Source organism: Limanda limanda, chromosome 2 (assembly GCF_963576545.1).
Source record: "Limanda limanda chromosome 2, fLimLim1.1, whole genome shotgun sequence".
NCBI lineage: Eukaryota > Metazoa > Chordata > Actinopteri > Pleuronectiformes > Pleuronectidae > Limanda > Limanda limanda.
This window is the reverse complement of record NC_083637.1, coordinates 30,279,367-30,293,627: the sequence shown is the minus strand read 5'-3', so window position 1 is coordinate 30,293,627 and position 14,261 is coordinate 30,279,367. Positions and strand designations below refer to the sequence as shown.

Below are 14,261 nucleotides of genomic sequence, written 5' to 3'. Positions count from 1 at the left end.
CCTGAGCGTCCGTTAAAGCTGGTAGGAGGCAAACTACAGTTTCCAGGTATCAAACATGAGTTTATTATACAAAAATATGGTCCCATGTGACACATACAAATAAAAATATGTTCCCAAAAAATGACAAAAATAACAATTAACTCTGCTGAACTGATCAAAACACAGCTCATACTAAAGCAACAACAATAAACATTGCGTGCACATGGCTGCAATCTGAAGTTCTCAGGTTCTAGTCCATCCAACCAGCAGGAGCCGGACTTGACCAAACCAATCCTTGATAGCCCCTGAAAACATCCATTTTAATCACATTTTATAAACACCTGCACTGACATTTGTCCGCCTACTTACAACCAACAGCTTTTAGAAACTCTACAAACTGAAATAAAGCAAATGCTACACCCCCCCCCCCCTCCACACACACACACACAATTGCTTGCTACCATCACTACTGACGTCACTGAAGGTTAAAATACAGGAAATTCTCAGCCCCTTCTAAATTGCTAGGAAGGAAGGAGGAAATTAAAATTAGTTGTAAGGCAAGTGACAGAATGGTTCTCTTTTCAGTGCCAGTGTCACAATGCAATGTGACATATAACAGATTGACAGTTCAAGCAGTGTCTAAATTAAATACTGTACAATGTAATAATGAAGACAATATTTAAAGATAATACACAAAGTAAATGGCAAACCATATCGTGGCACAATATCAGGACTTTTTTTATTTTCAGGTGTTGAGATCCACAGTATAAGTGTGATTTCTGTCTGTTAAATACTTCCTGTGTACTTTTCAGAGAAAGCTAATCAAAAGCTTGTCTCGTACTCTTCAGTGTGAGTTTGTTATCCATGTTAAGCAGCAGGCCCAGACAGACAGCCCCGCGCTAAACTGAAGCTGATCCTGCTTCGGGTTTGTTTTCCCCTATCAAAACGCTGCAGAGAATAGAGCTTTATGATTGAATTGCATTAGTCTGCATAATTACAACACATTATGCGCCATCATTTGTCATGCCGCTCTAAAAAGCTCATCAGACAAATGTTTCGTCTCTCAGTTGTTCCTTCATTTGTAATGATATCGGATTTCTTTACAGAGGAGCAACAAAGTCTGTCAAGTAATTTGCAGGGATTCTGGTTGTGTTCATACAACCGCAATGTGAAGGTTTATAGTTAGTCAGCTAAAACAGCTAATATTCATGTTATTATACATATACTGCAGTTTAGTTTTAGCTCATTGAAATATCCCATTTTTCAGCTAGAAAATAAAAATAGGGGGGAATTATTTTATACCTCCTCCTCAGGATGAATCAGGTGCTGGAAAATCTACCATTGTAACTGTGGGCTCAGTCTTTTTTTAGAGCACATTCATTAAATATGATTTTGAGTGTAGCATGTATGAAATTGCAGGGGTTTCTGCCAACACTTTCTCTACATCATGCTAATATATTCATAAAGCTATCGTATTTAAAGAAACTGTTCATTATTTATGTTCCCGGGTATAAGCTGCATCAAGTCACTGCTGGAGTCTGAAGCTTTTTCAGCTTTAGCTGCCTGGTACGGACCCACATCTTTGGAATATTTTAGGTTTGCGCTCCAAACAGAGATGTCCTTGGGAAAACGAATATAAAGAAAATAACAACATAATATGTATGTGGTTTGCATCGATTGACAGGACTACACAGTCTGGAGGCCTTTTGGATTTTGCATTTTGTTCCTTACATATCCCCAATGATTGTGGGTACAGCTAAATGAAGCCCTAAATAACAGTAGCCCTGGCAGCCATTGTTAAATCTGTCACTCTGTGCCCATGAGATCCAGAGCTACAGGCCTCAGCTAAACACACTGTCAGTTGGACCAGGGGCGGGAACAGAGAGCAACTCTACCATGGGCTTCTGGGCTTTCCACAGCACAGGCTACTTCACATGATTTATGTGGACTTTTTTTTTTTTTTTTGTGAGAATCCCTGTTCGCTTTAGAAATGTGACAGTCTGTCCACGGGTTGGAACAGACTGTCAGCTCCTCCTTTTTTTGAACACTACAGAGCTATGGAGTTTTGAGGTTATATGGACTTTCTCTTGAACTTAGTTTGCTTTTGTTGTAAACTTGTGAAATGTATTTCTATCTTCAAGAAAGATTCAAACACACATGCAGATGTTTATGAATATGTGCAAATATTAAACATCGAATTAAATCGAACTTGACAGCTGACCTGGAGTTGAGATTGCTTTGTTAATAATGTTATAACCTGACACTGATGTCTTGCCACTTCGTACAAAATTAGTCACACATGAAAAAATGTATGTCACTAGCATCTTTATATGAATATATTAAATATTAGGCTGTATTTTTTATTAATTTACTAAAACAATGGAATAACAATCACAATTAAACTTTTAAAGAAAAATAGTTGTTAATCAAACGTTTGTCTCTCAGCTTATATGATTATTGATTTTTCTGCATTGGTAATGCATTTGTTGGTGAGATTTAATAGACAGGGGCAAACAACCATCATCCCAAATGATCCCTGTCCACTTTCAACCATTGAACAAAGGCAGAGAGAAAACACAAATAAATGTGTCTCTCAAGTGAGATGCTATTTAAATAAGAGCAACACATAGAATTAAACAGAAGAACAAGATCCAATAAGAAGCCAAAAAATATTAATAAGATAAGTAAAACAAGAGTTTGCCTGTTGACATATCTTGATATTTTCAAAGTGTCCTCGATAGTTTGCATCATAATTAAAAAACGCTCTTATCAGAAGGTCAGGGGCTCAGACCCCTGGTCCTCAGGCCAAAGTGTCCCTTGGCAAGATACTGATCATTCAATGACCATTAAATCAATCATATCAGAATGTGTATATAAATAATGTGTTAAAAATGATACATAAAGTCAAGCTCAATTACGGACCAATTCTTAGATACACTTTGATCCACTGTGTAATGAAATATTGTTTTAGGCAGACAGTCTGAACTGTTCACAAACTGTATGAACATCTGAACAGTGCAAGTGCAACTTCGCTAATGACATTCCAGCAGACACTATTGTGAAACTGCATCTGGGTTTATAAGAGACACAAAACAAATTGTTTAAAAAGTGCTTCTTTATTGTATCATTTTCAGTTTACACACATATATATATATATATATATATATATATATATATATATATATATATATATATATATATATATATATATATATATATATATATATATATATATATATATATATATATATATGCATATATATATGGGATGCATGGTTCATGATACAGGTCCAAAGCCTCATTCCTATTGGCTGTGGATGCAGAATATTTAGCTCCAGATGAATTACATCCAGATCCCCCGGCCTTCCATTTGTCAGCACTAATGACCACAGTTCCCTCCCTCTCGCTCCGCTGTTGTTTTACCTGTAATAATGAATTGATTTGTGACTGTGAGGCAAAGCAGCTGTGAGGGAGTGAGAGAAAGTTTGCATTAAACTCATTAAAGTTCATATTATCCAGTGTTTGGCACACTGATTATAGCAAAAGGAGCCATCTGCTTGGGGGAGCAGGGCTCCCATCACAGCCCTGTGTAATTTACCAAACAAAGTTTGTGTCTCCCGTCAAAAAACTCGGCAATCCTCAGGGGTAGTGCCGAGGTCTGTGTCACTGTGATCTGAAGACTGTAGGTGTGTCTCCGGTGAATGAAAATTATGTAGATGATGTTTCCATGGGGTCCTCCTTGCTGCTCTCTGTGTCAGTCAATTAATGGAGCTGGTTATTAATCTGTTCTTCAAAATTGGATTGGTTTACTGAGGAATGAGTTTGGCTTGTTCCTCATTAAAGGGCAATATTGTAGGGCTTTACTGGAGGAGGTTCTTCTGGACCACATTAGCATCTCTTCTGCCCTGTAATCGGGATGGTTACTCAAATGTCAATGTGGTCTTTAGGGTTGTAATGAGTAACCTACGTCCGCATGTGTATTATCATTTTGAAATGGAAATTAAATCTTTCCAGACAATGTTACACTCAGTATCAGAAGTAATCTCCTTCCATAACACACTTGAAAACACAAATCACACAACTATTTTTGGACACTGGACATGTGCGTGCCAGTGTAAACAGGAAGCAGAGGGTCTACTCTTTGCTTATTGAAAGAAGATGCTATAAATGAATAAAAACAACAGTGTCGAAAATCAAGACGAGGGATTTCTTTTCTTGGTCAGACAACGAGGTGGAAGTGTTACTGACAGTAGCAGTTGGTAGCACTGTGCATGCACCACTGGGGGTCGAGTTGTGACTGATAAAAACCAATCAGGAAGCAAATGTGGGCGTCCATGTCATGTTAAAGTTTATGTCCATCCAGATTAAGACGAAATCCAAGAGTTTTCAAACTGAAACAAGGCCAATAGCATCTCCAAAGCTCCAGAGTGGTGCAGATGTCAGGGATAAAAGTGATGTGATGTATTATATTATGCCTGCTGCACAGGAGAAGATGATAAGCCAGACTTCGAGTCCCTTTCATTTTTACTTACAATCCCAGGGGAAGATGCTGATTTGAGGCTCATCTGAACAGATGATATGGTCATATTATGCTGTAGTGTGGGGGGTTTACAGACTTAATCTTGATGTCACCAACCGACTCGGAGTATCATAATATGAAAGGAAGAGCGATTTAGTGAATGAGCCGAAACCAGCAATAGCCAATGAGAGTGAGCTGACCTAATCGCCAACCTGGTGTTGTTTACTTGTGTTTAAAACCGAACCATGGCTGCCTACATCGTAGATAAGCCTTTTGTTTCCTGCACCAGGTGGACAGTAGAAAAGAACAAACCTGTTGAAAGGACGAGTATAAGTGCTTGTTTAATGAGCCCTGTCGTTTGCCCAAAACATTATACAAACAAGTACAACCACTGCATGAAAAGAAGCGTTTTTTGTCAATCTGTGTCGCAGGAAAGTGTTGGCACATCCTTCGGTTAACGACTTTCACACGTATCTGCAGGCAGCAAAGGAAACGCTCAGGGTTCCTGCAGTTGTCAAGCCTGTGAGCTGTTGAGAGGTGACCCCCCTGCTCCAACGCCTAGAGGACGCTTTCACATGCAAATGACAATGCTCTGAGCTTCACAAATGCAAATCAGTTTCCCTGAGAGCAGACAACACCTTTGTGTAAGAGGCACCAAACAAACTATCTGGCTGAGTAAACCAGGCTTAAAATAAATATTAAACCTGAAATTTTAAATTGTTCCTAAGTAAGTAAGTGTGCTATAATGAATTATATTGTATACCACGAACAAAGGTCAATGCATTCAAAAGAAATTAAAAACAATGCACTTTATTTAAAATTTTCATTGTCATCCAAAACAATCCTAAATCTCAACCACTGAGAATGGCATGATTACAGTCACTTTTTCAATTGTGCTGGTTAAATGCACAGAGGAAGTGTTAACCACACCTCTACCAGCAAATAAATGATGCTGGGTATGATCATCTGTGTCCTATAAGCTCCAAACTTCTACTGGCTTTCCATAAAAATATCTGTCCTCCCAAAATACTGGCATTAAATTCACATGTCAATGGCAAACTAAGCTGTTCCATGAATTATAAATGGTACCTTTTCACCACTACTTTCAAAATTGCTATGAAACATTCATTGATTTAATGATTTATTTTTTCAGTGTAATATTTAATCCCCCATGGACTGCACAGTGACAAAACACAGCAGCCGGCTGTTTGGCTACAACATACATCTCCACTCAGTTTGATTATTATTTTAAATATAAAGACACAATATAGAGCTGAAATTCCTTCATAATTTGAACTTCAATTGTTTAATTGTTGTTATTAAACTTTCTCAGTATTCCATTAAAACAGTCAACACTTTTATCCAAAGCGACTTACAATAAGTGCATTCAACTTTAAGGTTACGAACACAGAACAGCGTGAATCATGTGTGTAAATTTACTAAACACCAGAAAAAATAAACTGGGCCTCAGTCACATACTCATCCCATATAAAGTAACCGCTGCTCACGTCACCCGCTCGCGTCATCAGCTGATGGACTCGTCCAATCACAGCCTCGTATACTCAGTGCAGCAGCGTCGAGTCTTCCGCACACAGGAAGCGGGTCGTGTTTAGCATGGTCGGAACGAGTGACTCTGTCTTCGGGGTAAATAACTTGCTGAAGTCGACACGACGCTGTTCCCTGGAGGAGAAGATGAGTGCGTGGGAAGCAGAGCCGCGGGCCCGGTGTGGACGAGTCGAGGCGGAGAAGACGGAAGCACAGTCCCTGAGTTAAGGTGAAAGCTAAGCTAGGAGACGCCATGCTAACTACGAAGCTAACTGGTACGTCTGAAAAGCATGTCCGCCACTTTGGGATAGCGAGAAAGTTGCTAAAATACGAATACAGCATCGAGTGCTGGAGCAGATCTAGTGCATGTGTAAATATGTATGAGTAACTTAGATGTAACAGTTTGTTCTCGTTAAGTTTTTTCATCAACGTGACTTTTCTGTATGTTTTCACAGCCTCAGCCCCCCCCCCCCCCACACACACACAAACAAAGAGGCGTGAGGCCGAGACGCTGAAAGTCCGGATTTAAAGTGCAGAAAATTAAGCCATTGAATGTAAGTAACTGTTTATGAATTGTTTTGGTGTTTTTTTGCTGCGGATCTTCCAACGGTGATGCAGCGCGGCTATTTACGTTTATTAATAATAAACTCATGTTGTTTTCCAACTGCCTGTCCATGACGTACAAAGACACACTATGAGCCAGTATGATCCGACCAGACCTTACATCAGCATTGAGGAGTTGACGGAGAAGAAAGAGGGTAAGGTTATATTCATTAAATAATTTTCCAGTTACATGTAAAGGTGTATGTTGTCATTGAACTGTGCTAATTTTACTGAATGTGTTTACAGCTTATTGAAGCGGGACAGATGACATGGATCCATCCTTCCACAGCCAGGAGCGCACCGACCTGTGTCCCACACTTCATATAAGACTGGAAGCTACACTGATCTCACAGCTACACACCACAGACGTCTACACACTGGAGAAGATTCAGACAGAGTCCCACAAAGAAGTCATGACCCAGAGGCTGCAGAGAAACATTTCAAGCCTCACCTGAGTTTTTGTACAATATATTTGCTGTATGTAAATAAAGCTTTGACTCCACATATACCTTGTTCACATTTGTTCCCTGTACAATATGTTCACCTATAACATCAAGCATCACATGAATGTTTAGTTTTAATTAACTGCAGTGCTTTTGGTAAAGGCTTACTAATAAATAATAATAAATATTAATATATACATTTTTATTATTAATATTGTGTGGGAGGGGCTTACCCCACGTGCGGAATGCTGTGACCCCACGTGTACACTGCAATGACCCATAAGGTGACCAATAGCAACACTTCTACCAACCAATCACGAGTGACATTAGTTTGGCAGACACTTTTATCCGAAGCAACTTACATTTAATGCATTCAACATCTATCAAGGGCCATTTAGGGGTTCAGTATCTTGCCCAAGGACACTTTGGCATGCAGATGGGGAAGTCTGAGGATTGAACCGCCAACCTTACCTATCTCCCTATCAAATTCACTGTTTGTTCAAGTTCTTAATATTACAATTATCCTTTTGAGGCTGTAGAAATAATGTCAATTTTTTTTCAAATGAATTCATCTTAATTTGTATAGCTCCAAATCAATCAGCATACATTATTTCAAGATATTATACAGTGATGGCCTTTTTTATGCAAGTCATTTCCAAATTTTTAGAACCTGTATACAGGGAACGCAATCTTTCACATCAGTATGTATAAATTGTTGTTAACAATTTTGCATCTTTGAGCAGTAGTAGGGTAGCCTGACGTTGTAATACTCATAATTCTAGTCAGAATATGAGTCTGAGACCGTTACATTGGGCTGCGATTATGGGGCGTGTTTCAACCGAACCAGGAAAAAAAATGACTCTTCGCTCAATTGGATATACCTACAACCAATCAGAGCAACGTAGTATGTGACGTATGAATCCCGTAGGAGGACGGCAAAAACATCTTTTCGATCTACAAATGCCTTGATCGCGTTTCTCTGTTCCTCTTTCAAAATGAATGCGCTGTCGATGTCTCCTAAAACAGACTCAATGGCAGCATCTACACATCTCAGCTCTTCAGCGGCAGGCATGTTTGTGGAAATCAAAGTCAACCCAAGCGCTCTTTGATGACGTAGTTGATTACGTTACTGTTGATCATCTGTCCATCATCGTATAAAGCCCGCCCTGATAATTTGATTGGTCCAAACAGCTTCTGTTCGGAGATAATTTCTCCCCAACGGAGCGCCTCCAGACCGAACTTCCCGACCGAAAATGTTGTGGGCGGGGCTAAGTTCGTCTGGCACCCAGGCTAGGAGTAGGGGTGATATTCACCAACCTCTCCTCTCGTTGTCAATATATTGAACTTGACATCATCTTTCTTTACCCAATGTGCAAGTTTTTTGATTGTGACAATCTATCCACTGAATCACATCCCGTTTAATGTGAATAGTAAGTTGGTCTCTATTTCACGCCATTTGTTCCAGTAGTTGCAAATGGGCCGAAGCCTTAAGGTCGAAACATTACAACATTATAGCAACAATACAACAGTTCCTATTAAATACTGTTGCAAGATCCCACCAAGAACTATATTTAAAATAAGAATCAATATATGCTAAGGCTGCGTAATAAGACATCAAGTCATGGTTCTTAATAGAATTCCCAGGACACTGTATCAATACAGATTATGTGTTTACACTTTCTGTTCTGTCAACCAAACCAAAAAGAGATAACAATGAGATAACAGAACATTGGGAATTCTGACAGTGGCCAGTGTCTCAGTAGAAATGTGATTATTAATTTATAAAAGATCCAGGTTCAGTTTGTTATATTACATTACAAAACTTGTATGATGAGCCTACAGGCAGGTTTCAAAACTGTGTGTTACCATTTAAGTCACATTTAAAACCCCATTAAACCATGTCAAAAATAATGATACTAGGAGGAGTTTTTTTAAAGTAGTGATTGTGATTATTGATTATTGTACAAAGGGCAAAATTACTATAAAAAAAATAGACTTTAAGTGTAACACTGGTTTGGGGGTTTCTGCCTAAAATCTTAACCATGTTTCTTTAGCTCCTTTGTTATATTGTAGTGGACAAAGTAAATGGTAAATGGATTTGTATTTATAAAGCGCTTTTCTAGTCTGATGAAGACCACTCAAAGCGCTTTACAGTACAGTTTCACATTCACCCATTCATACACACATTCATACAGTGCATCTATTTGCAGCACTTAGTTATTCTATGGGGGGCCATTCAGGGTTCAGCATCTTGCCCAAGGACACTTCGGCATGCAGATGGTTCAGACTGGGGATCGAACCGCCGACCTTCAGGTTGGAGGACGACCACTCTACCCCTCAGCCACAGCCGCCCTAGCATCAGTTGCCTACTTACACAGCCATCTGATACGGAGCAGCAGTTGGACTCAAGGTTTTTCATTGGCAATATACGTTTTATAGGTTTTATCTCTGCCTTGGTCTCTAATGAATTCTTATGTAAATATCTGAGTGTTCAGCTGCCAAAGGCTCTGCCGTGGTCCTGTGCTGCGTTCTGGGCAGGTAGTGAACAGAAGCTTTATCAGAGCTCATTTGCTAAAAACTGCTGTTTTACTAATGAGGATGATTAAAGTAGTGAGACTGAACCAATACAGTAAATCTGTGGGACAAAGACGATAGAGTGATGCAGAGCTTCTTGGAGTTGCTACTAAGTTAAGGTACTGATCACTTAAAGCTTTGCTTATTGCAGCTGTAACCGTAAATGAGAAAAGTCCTATTTTGCACAACCTAGCAGTCACTTAAGATGTTGTAGATATAAATATGAAGACAAGAGGATGTCTGGAGAATTTGGTTTGGACTTTCTCTGGAGTTTACCTTTCACAAATTACGTGTTAGATACGTTGTCATCACACCCACTCACTTATATCGAATTAATTTCACCCACACATTTGGAGATTCTCCAGTTTTCAAATGGGGGATGGCTGGAGAAACTCCAGAGAACGTCCGGAGCCTCACACAGAGAACAATGTCCGGATATTATCTACATTTCCATTGCATGTCTGACAGCAGCTTTAGCAATGAGAACATTTGAGGTGCTAGCAAGAAGACATGCATCCCTCAGATGAAGCCACAGATTTGACAAAACTGACACCATAATTTGCAGCAAACCCATTTAATGGCAATATTATGTTTTACCTTCATGATTGTGCAGGTGGAACGCAGTCTGATGAACAGCAACCAAAGAGGTTTGACAACGTAAAGATCACATCGACATTGTTTCCTCGCACATCTGGATTTTCCAAGTGGACTAAAGAGACCACTGTTGTATTTCCAGCCACTTTAATTTATTTAGAAGTCAATTTTAGTGTCTGATTTAAGTACCTGCTCCATTTGTTTCAGCTAATATAGCCAGCAGCTTCATAGGGATAAAAAATGTTCATTACCTTTCAAAGTTCACTGGGTTTTTATCTGGCCCGCTAAGAGGGTTTTAAGTGTCTTGTTAAGTTGCCCATTAATTCAGGCCATATTGATTTCACTTGGCCGCTGGAGGGCTGGCCAAATATAATATTTTTGAAAACTTCCTCTTGACTCTGAAAAATGCTTACATGCTAATTATTTTTGAAATGTTGGCCGTTCTACACCCCTCCTCACCATTGGTGATCGATAGTGTTTGATATTTCTCTGCATGTGATCATTATTTGTGTCACCGCTGCAATTACTGCATGCTGGGTATTGATGCAAAGCTTTTGCTTGTCTCCAGGGTGTTTTTTGCACTGTGTTAGTTAAACTTGTGGCAGAAGATTTAGCCCTGATCCTCGACTAATTGCACAACTTTTCACCAGCTTACCTCGATTCCTGCTCTCTTCCTTCGTGGATCTTCCAGTCAATAGTTTGTTCTGGCAGGATTGAATGTTACAGTTCAGTGATTTTCTGTCGTTCAGGCATCCTTTCACCAGTTCGCCGATGTCCACCCACAGTGGGATAACAAGCCAACTGACATCAGTGTGAGCAACGTGTGCAAGACAAAACTTCCCCCCCCCCCCTCACCTATGACAAGCCAGAATAGATCAACACAGACACAAATAGTTTCACAAATAGTTTCTTCCCTTCTCCATCACAAACAGGTCTGAGACGTTGTTGCGAATGCTGCAACTTTTTCTCCATTCCCCCTTTCTCATTCTCACAGATGAAAGTCTCACTCTTCCTCTTCTTCCCCCTCTCCTCCCTGTTTGCTGTCACATCATTGGCCTGCCATAAATATAGACACAGCTTGAGTATTCTCATGCTATTTACACTCACACACAGCATCTCTGTCCTCTCGCTTGCCTGTTGGGCAATGTAGTCAGGTGTATGCGCATCAGCAAGCAACGCTCCATATCTTTCACACCCAGTGATACAGAGGCAAATGTAGAAACAGGTTGACAATCACAATATCAGCTTGAGTTCCTCAACAGAGTGGCTGTGGCTCTGGAAGTAGAATGAGTGATCCACCAACCAGAAGGTGGGTGGTTCGATCCCTGTCTCCCCCATCCTGCATGAAGAAGTGTCCTTGGGCAAGACAATGAGCCCCACATTCCCCCTGATGGTTGTGCTGGCAGTGTATGAACGATGTGTGACAGAAAATGCTGCATATATGCACTGTATGAGTGCTCTATAAATTCAGAACATTCACCATTTACTCCAATATATGTATAAAACAATTGTGTCTATATTGTTATAATATTAAAGTTATACATATTTTAACACAACTCCACCTAGATAGCAAATGAACTGTATTTATTCTTTATATATATAGATTCTGTATAAGGTCGGTCTGGTTTTGTGTTGCATCATTGCCTGCTGCTGAGGTTATTGATTAGTTGAATATAGAATTTATCGATATTAAAATAAAGTCCATAATCTCGTTCAATAGGTATACTGATATTTGAGGCTTAAATAAATCTGAAATCTTACACCACAACCAAGATCTGGTTAAAAAGGGCACCTGTCACCCTGCTGCTCATCGCCCTCCACAGGTGAACCATCAACATCAAATTCAAGTCTCTAAAGCTTCCCTACAGGCCAACTTGTGGCTCAGAATCCATCTCCTAGTACCCAATCAAATGGGCCTATGCTCCTTCTCGGCCACTGCTTTCCTCTAAGGACCACTGTCTGGCATTGCCATCCCCGCACACAAGTCAATCACAAGCCAGACTATTCTCGTCTGTGGTTCCCAGATGGTGGAACAGGCTACTCCACACTATCAGAGCAGGGTTGTCCCTCTCTATCTTTAAGAACCTCTTGAAGACTCGTGTTTTGAGAGCACCTCCTCTCCTAACACCTCTATCATCCTATCATTTCCAACTGGCATTTACACTGCACCTCTTCAGCTGTTCTCCTCCACTTTACGTTGTATTAAACAAATTGAGCCCATGCGTTCAGCAAGTGACCTGAAGCTTGAGTGTTGTCCCCCAGCTGGAGGCTGATGTGGATAAAATGAGTAAATGTAATGACATAGATGTCAGCATGCTGGTGAATGGGCACATTGCACATAGCATATATTCCAATTGATATAGTAAAAAATAAAAAGTGACATTAAATTACAACATTATATACTACTATATTAGCTATTAAGACCATTGATTGTATCTGATGAAGACCTTAAAAGAAATGTTCTTTAACGGGTCAAAATGTCAATGTGAAGGAGACTCAGGAACCAGAACAGTTGTGCAACGGTTGTATTAAATGCACTGTCCGACTGGGTTTTATAATGATAATAAAAATAGCAGTAACCAGGTGTATTAATAATAATAATAATAATTATTATTATTATTAATAATTATAATAATAATAATAATTATAAGTGCATAAAAGGAGATCCCCAAATACAATTCTAACGAGACTCTAAATGTCGGATGATACATAAAAGCAGACAACATATTTAAGAACAATAATAATGCACTAGAAATGTTAATCCCACTTTGGTCGAATGATCATTTGCAACATCGCTCAAAAGTTTCTTGATCTTAGACTCTACGATCTGTGTAGGTTGAAATATCAGCCTGAGGATAACCGTACAGAGTGAGGGGGTGAAGACAAGCGATGTTTCAAGGAGAAATGTTTACTGTCAATGCATCAGGCAGACTAAGCAGATGAGCTGCACAGAAGTTAACAAGTTAACAGCCATTATCAAATCTGAGCCATCTTTGACAAACGTTTATTATATACTCGTAAAGGCAAGGTGACAGCATTAGCTTAAATATGGAGTTTCTATATTGGACAAACGCATTTAAACCATGGCTTATCTCACCACTGTTGTGTCTTCTCTATTGGTAGATGTCAGAGTGCATTCTCAAAGAGGTGTTTTATACCTTCCTTAGGTTGATACCTAATATATCAACTTTTAGTCTACCCATACTGCAAAAGATAAAAGGGAACTTAACATTAGTATATAAGTACGTGGTGTTTGAATAATCTTTCTTCTGAATTTAAGATGCATTCTTACTCTCTCACCCTAGGAAGGAGATCACTATAAAATTTGGAAAATGCATATCAATGCATACTTAGTGAAAGAGAATGTAACTGAGTTTAAAAGAAAAATTAGATTAGTCATAAAAATCTCCATAACATTGGGAGTTGATCTCATTGTGATTAATCCAGGGTCACTGGGGCTGTAGCCAGGCAGCTATGCAGGGCTCCTGCATGGAGCTCCTTCCTCACTTCACAGGGATAGACCTCTGCTCTCTCTCACCACTGAGAAGAACAATGGCCTGTCTGAAGTGACTGATCTCCCTGAACTGGCAGCTGGACGACATATTTCCACATTTCCCCCTCCTCCAGCCCAATGTGCCAGGAGACTTGTGAAGGTCAGGCTGGCAGGCATCATTCACAAGTGACTGCCATGACTATTCAACACACATGTACAAACACACAAACATCAGCAACACTTTTTTTTGCTGTAATTAACCAACAGATGTGTGTGTATTCAAACTGTGTAGCATTGAATTGAGCCAAAATAAGATTAACTCAAGTGGTAAAGTTTTATGCACGACCAGTAACACCAGTAGCACTGTAGCCTTTAGTGTCTTGAATGAAGGAGGATTGTGTTAGCCGACTTGCACCCTTTACTGAAATGTATTTATATAACAGGACCCACTAATGAAATTTGTTCAGGGTTTCTAGATTAATTTTCTATCCTGTGTTAATGAATTAGGATA

The 14,261-nt window shown here is 39.5% G+C and overlaps 1 protein-coding gene and 1 long non-coding RNA gene across 2 annotated transcripts in view; both read left to right on the top strand.

Annotated features, from left to right (window-relative positions):
- The window catches only part of LOC133019231 (VPS10 domain-containing receptor SorCS1), a 151,670-nt gene that overhangs the window by 33,441 nt on the left and 103,968 nt on the right, over positions 1-14,261 (top strand). The window lies entirely within an intron of this gene.
- On the top strand, positions 6,507-7,163 carry LOC133026019 (uncharacterized). Its single transcript, XR_009683172.1, has 3 exons — positions 6,507-6,597; positions 6,731-6,801; positions 6,893-7,163. It is a non-coding gene; the product is annotated as an uncharacterized LOC133026019 (long non-coding RNA).